This window comes from Cucumis melo, chromosome 2 (genome assembly GCF_025177605.1).
Source record: "Cucumis melo cultivar AY chromosome 2, USDA_Cmelo_AY_1.0, whole genome shotgun sequence".
NCBI lineage: Eukaryota > Viridiplantae > Streptophyta > Magnoliopsida > Cucurbitales > Cucurbitaceae > Cucumis > Cucumis melo.
The window spans coordinates 17933700-17949859 of record NC_066858.1 but is presented as its reverse complement, the minus strand read 5'-3'; the positions used below and the strand labels follow the sequence as shown (position 1 = coordinate 17949859).

At 31.2% G+C, this 16160-nt stretch overlaps 1 pseudogene; it reads right to left on the bottom strand.

Moving 5' to 3' along the window:
• Positions 1-1461: 1461 nt before the first annotated feature.
• On the bottom strand, positions 1462-15898 carry LOC103501573 (peptidyl-prolyl cis-trans isomerase FKBP62-like; annotated as a pseudogene).
• Positions 15899-16160: the final 262 nt, after the last annotated feature.

Here is a 16160-nt window from a genome sequence, read left to right as displayed (position 1 = left end):
AAAATTTTGGTGTAAAAATTGGATTAATGAAAATATTTTTGAAGTTTTTTTAAGCTTAAAAGGATATTTATGGAACTTTTCAATAATTGATGAGTAATTTTTAAACAAAACGTTAACGATTTCCATCCAAAACTAACATCAATGATATTTTTTAACCCTTTTCGGAAGTTTAAGGGTATCTTTTAACTTTTAAAATTTTAGAGACATTTTTTTACAAAAACCACTCACCTGGACTGCTCATCCTAAATTTTGAATATTATTGCAAAATATATTTTTTAACCTATCGATATGTATATGTTTAATTTTGATATTTAACATTTGAGTTTTATGAAATTTTAAAATTGATGTGTTGTAAACAAATTTAAATATTTAAGTTAATAAAAGAATACAATAATACAAGGAGTCCGAATAGATATTAGTTGTGTTGAAAAATTATGACACGATTAATAGTGTAAATTGACCACTAATACACGATTGATTATTGCATCCACAAAAATTATGATTATAAATAATCAATTATAACAATTTTCATCCAATCTTTCATAACTTTGGTAAAAGAATTAACAAAATAACACCACCCCAAAAAATCAGCCAAATTTAGATCATCTCCTCCAACTCCTTTATAAAGCTAAATTCGATTGAGAAATTGGGCTTTTTGTTTCTCTTTGAATAGCTTAATTTCCTATTAATTCTTTAAAACATGCAACATATAGTGTACATGTATCTCGAAAGGTTGTGGCTGAATTAAGATTTACTCATAAATTTTCAAACAATAGAACAAAGTTGTTTTTTTTAATAAAAAAAAGTACAATTTAGTGAAATGTAACACAAACTTCGCAACATAGTTAATAAGATAACGCAATATTATAAGATATTGTTTACACATATAGATCTATACAATGGTTAAGGTAAAATTAGATTTGAGTGTAAATTTACCCTAAAGTTATTCTATTAAACTAGAGTAATAAGATAACTAAAGAGCTCAATAAATTTTAGAACAACAAATGTGTCTTAGTGCTTTGACACTAGAAGCTCATCAATTTGAAGGAAAGTTTCAAAACCATGTATACAAGGAAGCACACTAAAACACAAGGAAGACAAGAGGATATATTTTTATTGTTTTTCCTTAGTTGAAAGGAAAAAGCAAACAAAGTAGTGCAAAAGCACCCTTCAAGACACCTGACTTATTTATACAAAGTGTAAACGAGACGCCAATTCAATTTTATATATTCTCCAAAACATGACACAACATTACATTTCATTAATGCATAGTGTGATGCTACGAAGGCTAAAGTATCAAACGTTATTGGCCATTAAGTTTTGCTATCAATGGTCATTTGTATTGCCTCTTGCTTACTTATGCAAAATCCATAATTGCAATGTCTTATGTCCAAAAGGGTTCATTTCAGGATAGAATAAGACAGAGAAATTAGCTATTTGGTTTTGTAACTTACAGCAGACTTAGCGTGCTCCAACTTGTTCATTTTCGCAAAAAATGTTGCCGTAAAATTGTGCATTTCTCTTGTTGTATTCCCTAACCTTCTTTTTCAATTCATTGCATTCAATCTTCACATCTCTGCATTGACAATGTAATGATGATACACATGCATGAGCACTAGCACAATTAAACATGTTTTGCTACAGTTAAACTACTAAACTTGACTCGAGACGTTCGTGTTGTATACACATGTTACTTAAGGATTTTGTCAACCTGTGAAACACTGACACTCCATACTGGGTAGACTCTTCGGGTCGGGTTTGTATTTATTTATTATTAATTTCAAACACCTAAAGACACATTTGAAACACTTTTGGAACACTCTTGCAAAAAGAATTTACGTTGGACCCAAATTTAAAGGTGAAATCAATTAGATACAAAATAATAATAAATAACTATAGATTTTGTGCCTTTTAGTGGCCATTTAGTATTTTATGTTGAAGTTATATGTACCTTAACAAACAAGAAATAGAATAAAGCTCATAAAGAAGTGTCTGCATCTTAGGATTTCCTTTTCTTTCTAAAATTGGTACATTGATGTGTTGTATCTGTGCTTTTTAGTTATAGTCAATGAGCTATCTGTTATCTAGGTCAATCTCGAGGACTTTCTTGATATCCCGTTTAGCAAGATCAAGATCAACAAGTTGAATATATGCTTGAGCCCTTCTATATAGAGCTTTCGTGTTCCTATTGTCATGTTCTAACACACTTGTTGATTAAGAGAAATTAGATGTGTATGTTAGGCCACTAAGTAAATCGATCCTATAATATCAACATGATTGAGGTGAAAGTATCACAAGCAGACCTTTGTATAGAGTTTGTCTGCTTGTTTGTAGTCTTTAACTTTCAATTTGCAAGCAATGTTGTTAAGGTTGCACAAAATCTTTAGTACCTTGCTCTGTTACTTCTCCTCGTCATTAAAAGAAGTATCATATTCAACGTAGTGGACATCCTATCAAACAATTAGATGATGAACAACAATGTTAACCAATCTATTTTTTAGAGTTTGTGACGATTTTAAACTTCTGTTGAACTTCAAAATACCTTTTCATATCTTCTCGATGCTCTCTCATATTTTCCAGCTTTGAACAGAACGTTTCCTTCTTCCTTCTTTTTCTGCTACTTCTATTTTATCTTTTGCTTTGTTCACGTTCCAAGATTCTTTTTCATGCAATAACAAAAATTGGTATTAGTTTGATAGAACGTTCTCTATTGAGAAACTTGGCAACAAATAGATATTTCAAACATACTTTGACAAACGAAACCAGCTCAACTTCGTAATATACAGTTGAGTTTGCAGGAACCACAACTAGATCTTGTGATGAATCAAAAGATAGAAAAGCATATTGTGGATGGATCGTCACCAAGGTAACTTCTCCCTTCTTCATCTTTCTCACAGCCAAATTAAATCGAGTCCTTCAATGACTTTTTTTTTTGTTCCATATTCCAGATTACAGCTTAGTTAGTAAAACAATAACGATACAAATCCTTCCACGGTCAAAGAAAATCACCAAGATCAACATACCTTCGTCAATTTGGAACTCAAATGGTCTCTCATCGTCACCTTTCTTAGTAAAAATTGTCTCATCAGCCAGTTTACTGGTAAGTTTCACTGGAAAGAATTTTGCTCAATGTAGTTTGCTACTAAGTCAGATTACAATTTAAATCATTAGCAGTTATCGAACAACCGACATACGATTATATCACCTTGCACCATTGCTCCCTCGTTAGCTGTCCATATCCTTTTCCCTCATTCTGAATCTTCTTCAACACCTTCTTATCCCCAGTGATCTCTGTAACAATTTTCCAAGAATCCAATTGAAGGGTTATTTGAAGTGTACCATTTAGAGACACAACACCTTATTCTCTAGCTATAGGCCTACTAGATTCCCCAAATCTATCTATTAAATGATAAAATAATAAGTAAGAATCAACTCATCCATGGATTCAAGGCACAAAAGAACTGGAGAGAAGAGAATGTGTAGCTTCACTCACATTGTGGTCTCACGGTCAACAAAGCTTTCTCCCCCTTTCACATCGTCTTCACAGTTGTTGCCTAGGCAGGACAAAAGTACCCTTCACAAGCAGAGTAAGAAATCCAGACACCCGTCACATTTAAGACAACAAGATTTCAAGTGCAATGAATAACCTACCCATTTCAACAATGAATTCGACCCACCAGACTTTGAGATCAGTGTACCATTTTCAAGATGAGGCTTATAACGGACTATAAAAATCACATAGTTAGTTTGGAAATACTTAAAAAGTTCTATCCATACGAGAAGACAAATAAAGTAGATTGAAATGGATAATCCACCCAAAACTTCGTCTAGATCCTTCGATTTTTCCCGACCATCTTCTTTAACAAGGATGTTTTCTAAGATTCCTTCATCTGTACAGATATCTTTGGCGTTGTGCCATGAAAGTAGCTCAACATCAAATTGAAGAGTTGTGTTCTGTGGAATTCCAATAAACATTTCGTTGGATCCCATCCTTTAATCACTTTCCCTCATGAAAATAGATAACATGATATGAGGTAAATGACCACTGAATCAAAAAAAAAAAAAAAAGGAAGGAAGATCAATTAAAAATGACCATGGATTAATTAGAATGATCGTCAAGATTCCAATAAATATTTCGTTGGATCAGTATTTGTATTCGAGATCATCTATGCATACTAGCAAACTGATAATCTAATCCAGGATTGTAATTAGCAAATTTGAATCCACTTCAAACTTACGAGCTAAAAGACCAGTACATAAAAAAGCAAAATGGAAGAACAACTAGAAACAGACCATGGACTACGAAAGATCAACAAAAGTCCAATAATTATAACGCTAGATCAGTCTTTGTATCCGAGCTCAACTAACCATAATGTAAAAATAAAAGTCCAACACATGATTGTGACGTAGGAAGCAAAATATAGTACATTTACAATCATTAGATAACATCAAATTACAGACGAAATTACCTTCCCTGAGCTTGAACTTGAAAGACGTTCCACGATTTTTGGGGTTGATGCCCTAAATCTCGTGGTCTTGTAGTTTGTAATTGTATATATTATACAAACTTTTTATTTATCTAATAAAATTAATTATTTTATTTTATTTGACATTTAGTTTAACCCACAAAACCAATAAACTAACATCTAAGGCTATCTTCTGTAACCTAAACATGTATGTGGAGACATACAAGTGGATCATGTTTAAGTGAGAACCTAAATGGCCTGTAGTAAATGGATAAGGCTGGATACCTTATCCTGGTGACACTACGAATACGGCCTGCTTTGTAGTTGTTACAATTGTTCTAAAGTACTACAAATGACTTGATCCTAATCATCCATGTCGAGACATTAGAGCGGAGGTATTCTATACAAAGAGTTTGTATACGACCGGACCATGAAATGAATAGTCTCTCTTATTAACACCGTTACTAGTTGAGACTACATTTCACCAGGATGATTATAGGTGACTTGACCTGAATCCTGAGTGAGTTGTGAACTGCTGTCTATGAAGGCAATCCTTTGATTTGTATGGGTGAGAGTGGCCTATGTAGCCGACTCAATATGCCTACTATTTTGGGGATTCGTCTGATTGGGAAGCTGGGAACACAATTACACAAGAAGGAATTCACTCCTTCTTTATAGATAGAGTAAGTAGAGAAATTGCTCTCTTAAGGACTGATTTCAGGGTTTGAACAATGTGGCGCCAAACCCTCTCTTGGCCTGAGAGGAGTTCAGTTATAGTAGGACTATAATTATTTCATTAGAGGAATCAATGGTACTTAAGGAGTTAGATGTAATTACAGGGGCAAAATGGTAATTTTTGGCCTAGCTGTACTTACGAGCAATTTGTGAAGGGTCATTGCATTGTTGATTGGTTATATCTAATGGACACAAAAATATATCTATAGTAAGAAGAGTGCAAACTATTAGTCTTTAGTGGAATGACTAATAGTTAATGAATACAGATTAATTTAATTAAAGAGTTTAATTAATTAATCTCATTTCATTGGAGCTTCAATCTGTAGGTCCATAAGGTCCCCTTGTTAGCTCAATAAGGATAAATGAGAATCAAATTTATTTTGGTTTAATTTGAATTGTTCAAATTGATTAAAGGGAATAAATTGTATCTGATACAATTAATATAATGTATTTGATACATTATAATGTAAAGTTTTTATGAGAGAAGTTAATATTTGAATATGATTCAAATAATAATAATAATATAAATAAACTATAGGTTAAAATTAATATGGATTCGATTCATATTAGAACTATAGATTATATGAGAGATCTAAACCATTGGTTATATATGATATAATATAAAGTTTATATTATATGAGATATAATATATATTAATTAAATTTATATTGATTTAATTTAATTTGATTAATATTGTTTTAAATAAATAGAATGAAGGGAGTTATTCTACGTGGGAAAGAGGGAGGAAGTTATTTTGATAACTTCCCCCTCTATTTTATTGTTAAGATTTGTTTTAAAAGAAAAAAGAGAGATTTTTTTTAAGCACTATCTTACGATCTCTATGTATTCCAAAGGAAACAAAATTCTCTCAAAATTTCTTCCCTCACCAAAAAATTACAGAAGCTCACAACTCTTTGTGATTCTTTACTTGGAGAATAACAAGGAAGATTTTGTGTTGTCTTGAAAGTTTGGAAGAAATTGGTTCTACAAGGGTTAGTTTATTTTCACATTTTCCTCCATGAGAAGCATGCTTATTTTGTTTATTGTTTTTCTTTGAATTTATTGGTTTTACAAATTGTGCACGGCGTTCATACGCTTCCGCTTTGGGAATTTCATTCCTTCAGTTCATGGCTCAAATCGAATTGAGTGCCATAAAGAAGGGTTCTCGTATAATGCACTACACAAAAACAAACAAACACCCTGAATCAATGACATTCAACATAAAAAAACCCTATAAATTTATAGAAATAAATCTTAAAATCATGATTTTACCTTTGATCTCATCACTAGTGTCAGGAGTTTCTCATCCTTCACCTTCTTTAACAAGTTTCTTCTTCAACCCATTCTTCTCAATCTCCTTTTCTTCGCCAACCTTCAGAACTGGGCTCTCGGTAATGATGTTTAAGAAAGTGGAAATTTGGGACGTGTTTGTTGCTTTTTCTAGGGCTTAAAAATTTTAAATTTGAAATTAAAAAAATCAAATTTGTTTTAAATGGAATAAATTGTAATTTGAGATTAGATCAAATATCAAACCAACAAAAGTCACCGTTGTTTTTAGATATCGTGCACAAAGCAATTTTCTTCTGCAATCCGTGAAAACAAAGAAATATTATACACTTTAAATTATTAAATTTGTCAAAGGTACTCCAAAAAATCAATTTTATTTTCAAATCATTTTTTTGCCTAAGTTACTCCGGACACACTAAATGTGAACAAATCAATACTATAAGTAAACAATTTTGTTTTACAAGCTTTTGGTTGTTAAGTAGTCGTTTGGTTGTTATTTGTTAGTGTGGTTGCTCTCAATATATTGGGAGCCTTATTTGTAAACAGAGAGTTTTTTCTCTCAACAAAAAGATTTTCCAGCTAGCTTATTGCATTACTCTGGTTGACCATACTACGTGAAACTAGAGACAATCGTGCCAAGGAAATAACTGAAAATCAATGCCCGTCCCAACCTCTATTTATCCATGTCCCAGGTGAGGACAAAGGCAACCAAACTTTTCAAACCAATAACTCTCTCACCCTTTTCCCTATTCACTAGGTGGAAAACAAGAAACCGCCACTTATTTCTACAACACAACCGTGCAAATTCTCGGTAGAATTTGTCGTCTCTAGATTTATCTACAAACCAACCTGATAGAACGTTAGGCATTCAAGCACAAACTTCTCCACGGAATGATTTTGTTGCCTTCAAAAAATCAAATTTGCCAAACACAAATCTCTAATCAAGAGTAAAAAATTATAACATGTGAATGGGGTGTTAGGTGAGATCAATTTGTAAGAAAGTAAAGTAAAGAAATTAAATCTTTACATGGTTTTTATGAATTTTAGGATACAAGAGATAAAAGAGTTCTCTCAATTAATTAAAATGGGAATGAAAATTTCTAGCGATTTTTCTATCACTGTGCAAACAATAATATTGGAAACAATTTCAATCCACAACTGAAACTAATTATGAATTACTAAAACAAATTAAACAAAATTTATCTTTTCATTCTACTATAAGTTAAAGTATATTTCTTTATTATATGACTATACTTTAAAATTAAATTAATAAGCTATTCTATATTATATAAACTAATCTACTATGAAAGAAATTGTTGCAAAGTTGATGATTTTGAACTGAAGTAAGAAAATGAAGAATGCAATCAAGGGTGAAAAAATAAGAATCAAAGAAAGATAAAAACCAATAATAGACAAAGTTGAAGATGAACATGTATAACCTAGAGCAAGAATTAATTTTAAAATGAAATATAAAAAACATCAACTTCAATTAACTAAACAAAAACAACTAAAAGAGATATAAAAAGTAGGTTTAATTTAATTGTAAAAATAAATTTTGGTAATAAAGAAATCATTAGGATAAAATAAACACAACTTTCTTTTGCACCCAAAACATTTTAGAATAAAACTTTTTTAAATATTAAAATACTATGTATGGTTGATTAAAAAAACAATTATGACATAAACAAAATGTGTACGAGTACATTTACATCCTTATTTTATAAGAAGTTTAAAATTTGTAGAATTTTAGAGATTTCCTCTATTATTATTTTTACAATATTATTGATAAAAAATAAAAGATAATGTTCTATCATTCATGTATTAAATAATATGTCACGTAAATTTGATATGGAATATTTTTATCAATAACCATGAGAGATACTAGATTGAAAAATATTTAAAACTTAAGAACTAAATTGAAACAATTTTTTAAAAAAAAATGTAAATTGAAAAAATAAACAGATATGTTATACAATAGTCATTAAAATATCGAAGAAATTAAAATTTAAAACGTAATTAAAATAATAGTTATATTAAACAATATTTCATTGAAATTAAAGACCCACGATGTTTTTTTTGTTTTGTTTTGTTTTTTTTTTTTTTTTTTTTTGACTATTTTATCCTTTTCATTTTTAATTAATTATAGAAATGTCACTTTCTTCAAGACCATGTAGTCCTTCTCTTTTGTGTTTTGTATTAATTAAAATATATCATTTTTTATTCAATCATTCAATCTCATTTCTCTAAATAATAAACTATTTATTTTGAAATGTTTTAGATTTAAAAAGAATACTACCAAATAAAAAAGTGGCAAGTTATTCTTACCTATGACAAATAACTTAATTTTATGTATTTAATGATTAATAATTATATTTTTAAATTATAATAACTTTAATGATTTTATATCTACCAAAAAATTCAACCAAGTGTGTAAGTGTGCCAAACGTAGTTTCAAACCAACAAAAAAGCTGCTCAAAGCGTGTCTAAGCTTTCAAAACGACCAAACAATGCTTAAGTGTAAGTTGTTACTCACAACCTACCAAAATTTAAAAAAGTGTGAAAAAAAACTTCAAGACTGAACATGTCAACCAAGTGTGTAAGTGCAACAAACTTAGTTTCAATTAACAAACCTAAAAAGTGTTTAAAACAACCTAACGACGCTTAACTATAAGTTCGTAACTCATAACTTACCTAAAAGTTTAAAAAGTGTGAAAAAAGCACTTCAAGACCCAAAATGGCAATAAAATATATAAGTGCAACAAACTTAGTCTAAAAGCAACATCAAAAGTGTTGAAACCGTGTCTAAGTATCATTTAAACTTTGAAAACGACCTAACAAAGCTTAAGCTTAAGTTCGTAACTCATAACCTACCAAAAACTTAAGGAAATGCAAAAAAAAAAAAATACTTCTTGACCCAAAGTGGCAACCAAGTGTGTAAGTGCAACAAACTTAGTCTCAAGCAAACCTAAAAAGTGTTCAAAACGTGTGTAAGTATCACCTGAACTTTCAAAAAGACCTAACGTCGCTTAAGTGTAAATTTGTAACTCATAACCTACCAAAAATTTCAATAAGAGTCAAAAGGGGCACTTCAAGACCCAAAATGACAACCAAGTATGTAAGTGCAACAAATCTATTTTTAAACCAACCAAGAAAGTTTTGAAAATGTATTTAAGTATCACTTGAACTTTCAAAATGATCAAACAATGCCTAAGTGTATGTTCGTAACTTATAACCTACTAAAAACTTAAAAAAGTGCGAAAAAAAGCACCTCAAGACCTATACTGCCAACCAAGTGTTGTGTAAGTGTGACAAACATAGTTTCAAACCAACAAAAAAAAGTTCAAAACATGTATAAGCTTTCAAAACGACCAAACAATGCTAAAGAGTAAGTGGTAACTCACGACCTACCAAAAATTAAAAAAGCTTGAAAAAAGCACTTCAAGACCTACCATGTCAACCAAGTGTGTAAGTGCAACAAACTTAGTCTCAAACAAACATAAAAAGTATTTGAAACATGTGTAAGTATCACTTCAACTTTCAAAATTGCCTAACGTTGCTTAAGTGTAACTTCGTAACTCATAACCTACCAAAAATTTCAATAAGAGTTAGAAAAAGCAATTCAAGACCCAAAATGGCAACCAAGCGTATAAGTGCAACAAACTTTTTAACTTATTTTCAAACCAACCAAAAAAGTTTTGAAAATGTGTTTAAGTATCACTTGAACTTTCAAAACGATATAACAATGCTTAAATGTAAGTTCGTAACTTATAACCTACCAAAAAGTTCAAAAGTGCGAAAGAAGCACTTCAAGACCTATAATGCCAACCAAGTGTTGTTTAAGTGCGACAAACGTAGTTTCAAGCCAACCAAAGAAATGTTCAAAACGTGTATAAACTTTCAAAATGACCAAGAAATGCTTAAGTGTAACTTGTAACTTACAACCTACCAAAATTTAAAAAACGTGCGAAAAAAGCACTTCTAGACCCAACATATCAACCAAGCGTGTAAGTGCAACAAACTTTATTTCAAACAAACCTAAAAAGTGTTTAAAATGACCTAACAATGCTTAAGTGTAAGTTCGTAACTCATAACCTACCAAAAAGTTTAAAAAGTGTGAAAAAAGCACTTCAAGACCCAAAATGACAACAATGTATGTAAGTGGAACAAAGTTAGTCTCAAAGCAACCTAAAAATTGTTGAAACCGTGTGTAAATATCATTTGAACTTCGAGAACGACCTATAAAAGCTTAAGTGTATGTTCATAACTCGTAATCTATCAAAAGGTTAAGAAGTGCAAAAAAAGTACTTCATGACCTAAAGTAGCAACCAAATGTGTAAGTGCAACAAACTTAGTCTCAAACAAACCTAAAATTGTTCAAAACGTGTGTATCACTTGAACTTTCAAAACGACCTAACATTGCTTAAGTGTAACTTCGTAACTCATAACCTACCAAAAAATTTCATAAGAATAAAAAAAAAGCACTTCAAGACCCAAAATAGCAACCAAGTGTGAAAGTGCAACAAACTTATTTTCAAACAAACTAAAAAAGTTTTGAAAACGTGTTTATGTAACACTTGAACTTTCAAAACGATCTAACATTGATTAAGTGTAAGTTCGTGACTCATAACCTTCCAAAAAATTTAATAAGAGTTAAAAAAAAAAAAGCACTTCAAGACCCAAAATGGCAACCAAGTGTGTAAGTGCAACAACCTTAGTCTCAAACAAATCTAAAAAGTGTTCAAAACCTTTGTAAGTATCATGTTAACCTTCAAAACGACCTAATGTTGCTTAAGTGTAAGTTCGTAACTCATAACCTTCCAAAAAATTTAATAAGAGTTCAAAAAAAAAAGCACTTCAAGACCCAAAATGGCAATCACGTGTGTAAGTGCAACAACCTTAGTCTCAAACAAATCTAAAAAGTGTCCAAAAAATTTAATAAGAGTTAAAAAAAAAGCACTTCAAGACCTAAATGGCAACCAAGTGTGTAAGTGCAACAAACTTAGTCATAAACTAAAATACAAAATGTTCAAAACGTGTCTAAGTATCATTTGAAATTTCAAAATGAATTAACGATGCTTAAGAGTAAGCGTAACTCATAACCTCACCAAAAATTTCAATAAGAGTTAAAAAAAGAACACTTCAAGACCCAAAATGGCTACCAAATGTATAAGTGCAACAGACTTAGTTTCAAACCAACCTAAAACATTTTGAAAACGTGACTTTCAAAACGACTGAATGGCCTAACAATGCTCATAACCTACCAAAAAGTTCAAAAAGTGTGAATAAAACACTTGAAGACCCAAAATGGCAACCAAATGGTTAGTGCAACAGAGTTAGTTGAAACAACCTAAAAAGTGTACAAAACGTTTCTGTATCACTTCAACTTTCAAAATGGCCTAACAATGCTCAAGTGTAAGTTCGTAACTTATAACCTGCCAAAAAGTTAAAAAAGTATGAAAACAGCATTTCAAGACCAAAATGGCAACCAAGTGTGTAAGTACAACAAACTTAGTCTTAAACTAAAGTACAAAGCGTCCAAAATGTGTCTAAGTATCACTTGAACTTTCAAAATGACTTAACGATGCTTTAGTGTAAGTTTGTAACTCATAACCTACCAAAAATTTTAATAAGAGTTAAAAAAACATTTCAAGACCCAAATTGACAACGAAGTGCGTAAGTCCAACAAACTTAGTTTCAAACCAACCTAAACGTGTCTAAGTATCACTTGAACTTTCAAATAACCTAACAATGCTCAAGTGTGAGTTCGAAACTCATAACCCACCAAAAAGTTTAGAAAACATAAAAAAAAAATACCTCAAGACCGAAAATTGCAACCAAGTGTGTAAGTTTAACGAACTTAGTTTAAATCAATCGAGAAAGTTTTCAAAACATTTCTAAGTATCACATTAATTTTCAAAATAACCTCACAATGCTCAAGTGTAAGTTCAAAACTCATAACTTACTCAAAAGTTCAAAAAGTATGAAAAAAGCACTTAAAGACCCAAAATAGCTGAGTGTGTAAGTTTAACAAACTTGGTTTCAAACCAACCTAAAAAGTGACCAAAAGGTGTCTAAGTATCACTTGAACTTTCAAAACGATCTAACAATACTTGAGTCTATGTTTGTAACTCATAACCTACCAAAAAGTTCAAAAACTATGAAAAAATCACTTTAAGATCTAAAATGGCAACCAAGTGTGTTAGTGAACCTAACCCTATTTCAAACCAACCTAAGAAGTGTTCAAAACCTATCACGGTATAGTTAAACTTTCAAAATGACGTAACAATTCTAAAATGTAAGTTCATAACACATAACCTAACATAAAGTTCAAAAAGTGGGAAAATATCACTTCAACACCCAAATTGGCAACCAAGCATATAAGTGAAACAAACTTAGTTTTAAACAAACCTAAAAAGTGTCCACAATGTGTCTAAGTATCTCTTGAATTTTCAAAATGACCTAACAATGCCTAAGTGTAAGTTTGTAACTCATAGCCTACCAAAAAGTTCAAAAAGTGTGATAAAAGCATTTCTAGGCCCTAAATGACAAGTAAATGTGTAAGTGAACCTAACCTTGTTTCAAACCAACCTAAAATGACCAAATACCTGCCTCAGCATCACTTAAACTTTTAAAACTATGTAACAACTCTAAAATTTAAGTTCGTAACTCATAACCTAAAAAAAAGTTCAAAAAGTTGTGAAAAAAAATCACTTCAACGCCCAAATTGGCAACCAAGCATGTAAATGAAACAAACTTAGTTTTAAACCAACCAAAAAAGTGTCCACAACGTGTCTAAGTATCACTTGAACTTTCAAAACAATTGAACGTTGCTTAAGTGTAAGTTCGTAACACATAACCTACCAAAAATTTCAATAAGAGTTAAAAAAGCACTTCAACACCCAAAATGGAAACCAAATTGTGTAACTGCAACAATTTTAGTTTAAAACCAATCTTAAAAGTTTTTGAAAATGTGTCTAAGTATAACTTGAACTTTCAAAACGACCTAATAATGCTTAAGTGTAAGTTGTAACTCACAACTTACCAAAATTTCAAAAATTGTGAAAAAAGCACTTCAAGACCCATCATGTCAACAAAGTGTATGAGTGCAACAAACTTAGTATCAAACCAACCTAAAATGTGTTTAAAATGACCTAACAATGCTTAAGTAGGAGTTCATAACTCATAAAATACCAAAAAGTTCAAAAATTGTGAAAAAAGCACATAAATACCTAAAATGGCAACCAAGTGTATATGTGTAAAAAACATAGTTTCAGAAAACATAAAAAGTTTTCAAAAGGTTTCTAGGCTATCAAAATGATCTAACAATGCCCAAGTATAAGTTCGTAACTCATAACCTACCAAAAAGTTCAAAAACTATGAAAAAAAGCACTCCAAGATCCAAAATAACAACTAAGTGTGTAAGTGCAACTCTATTTCAAACCAACCTAAGAAGTGTTCAAAATCTCTCTAAGTATCACTTGAACTTTCAAGACGACCTAACAATGCTTCAGTGTAAATTCATAACTCATAACCTACCGACAAGTTCAAAAAAGTGTGAAAAAAGTACTATAAGACCCAAAATAATAACCAAGTGTGTAAGTTCATCAAACTTATTCTCATACCAACCTAAAAAGTGCTCAAAATTGTGTAAGTATCACTCGAACTTTGAAAACGACCTGACAAAGCTTAAGTGTAAGTTCACAACTCATGACTTACCAAAAAGTAAAAAAAAAAAAAAGTATAAAAGAAGCACTTCAATACCTAAATGGCAACCAAATGTGAATCTACCTTATCCTTTTTAACAAGGAAGGGGCTACCAGACTTATGCAAAGTAGTGTTTGAACTGGGAGTATCTATAACTTTACTAGTACAAAGAGTAAGGACACTTACATTTGCAACATCGGGTTGTGAAAGAAGCTTACCCTTAGACTTAAGTTTACTCACTGTTGAAGCATGTTGAGATATTTGGCTAGTTAAACTAGAAATTTCAACCCTTGTTTCTTGTTCTAAATGGAAATTATTTTCAACATGCATGCTTTGTTCCAAAGAAGTCTCTTTTTTAGCAAATAAAGAAGAATCTAGAACATGTACAACCTCCTTGTCAATATTCAAAGAATTATGACTAGGTGCACATAAAGGTTCTAGAGCTAGTTTTAGATTCTTTTTAAAACGAACTTAGATGAATTTATCAAGGTACATGAGACTATCTAAATTTGAGTTCTCATCTTCTCCTAAATCTAGCTCATAGTCAAGTTCAAACAAGGATTCATCTAAAACGCTATTTTCTTCAAAACAAACATTTCCTTCATTAACACATGTGTGGTCATAATCACAAAAAGAATTCTTACAAAAAGAATTCTTACAAGAAGCATATTCATCATACAAAAGGTTCTCAAAAGACTCAAATTCAAGAACATAGTTCTCAAAATGGTTTCCAAACAAGCTATCACATGCCATGGGAATATATTTGAAAGAATCAAGGTAGTTGAGGAAAAAGTTCTCCATGGGATATTTCATAGACTCATTAATGTTAAATGATATCCTATCTCCACCAAATTCTATAGATAAGCTACCCTTATCGATATCAAGTATGGCCTTGACAGTTTTCATGAATGGCCTACCTAACAAGATATTAGATGTTCTAGGTGTGCATGTCTTATGGGTATTTAGGCTGAAAAAATCAGTGGAAAAAATAAGCTCTCCTACCTTAATAAGGACATCCTCAACTATGCCTAAGGGCTAACATAGGACCTATCCAGTAATTGGATGCTTGCATTGGTCTTTTGCAAATTATTTAGCTCTAGTTCTTTAGAAACATGCATAGGCATAACATTTATTGAGGCCCTTGGGTCTGACATGGCATAGTTAATTTGTCTACTCCCTAACACATAAAGAAGGATGAACATACCTAGATCCAAGCTTTTCTTTGGCATATCTTTCTTGATTAATTCATAAGCATTTTGACTTACAATGATATTTTCTTTGTCGGAGTGTCTTCTCTTCTTTGTACAAAGCTCCTTAAGGAATTTGGCATACTTGGGAATTTGTTGCACCACACTAAGTAAAGGAAGATTTATCTCCACCTTCTTCAAGATTTCAAGAAGTTCTTCATCTTTGGCTTTGTCCTTCCTTGGTGGATTTAACTTGGATGAAAAAGGAGCATTAACAACATTGTTCAAAGATTTTGAAGCAGAAAAAGTACATTTTGAAGAAAATGAAGTTGAATGTGAATCTACCTTATCCTTTTTAACAAGAAAGGGTTGCTAGACTTGCAAAGTAGTACTTAAACTAGAAGTGTCTACAACTTTACTAGTACAAAGAGTAAAGGCACATACATTTGCAACATCAAGTTGTGAAGGAAGCTTACCCTTAGACTCAAGTTTACTAACCGTTGAAGCAAGTTGAGACATTTGGCTAGTTAAACTAGAAATTCTAGCCTTGTTTCTTGTTGAAAAGCTAAGGTATCTTTTTGAAAATTTTGCATTGTTTGTTGAAAAGTCAAATTGTTGTTTCTCATTTTGGTTAAAATGCCCTCTAAGTTCATGTTAGTTAAGGAAGAAAGATTTGATGGGTGTGTTTGTCTAGGTTCTTGAGATCCCCACATAAGGTTTGGGTAATCCTTCCATGAAGGATTGTAAAAGTTGGAACTTGGTGGTTCATATCTCCTAAACC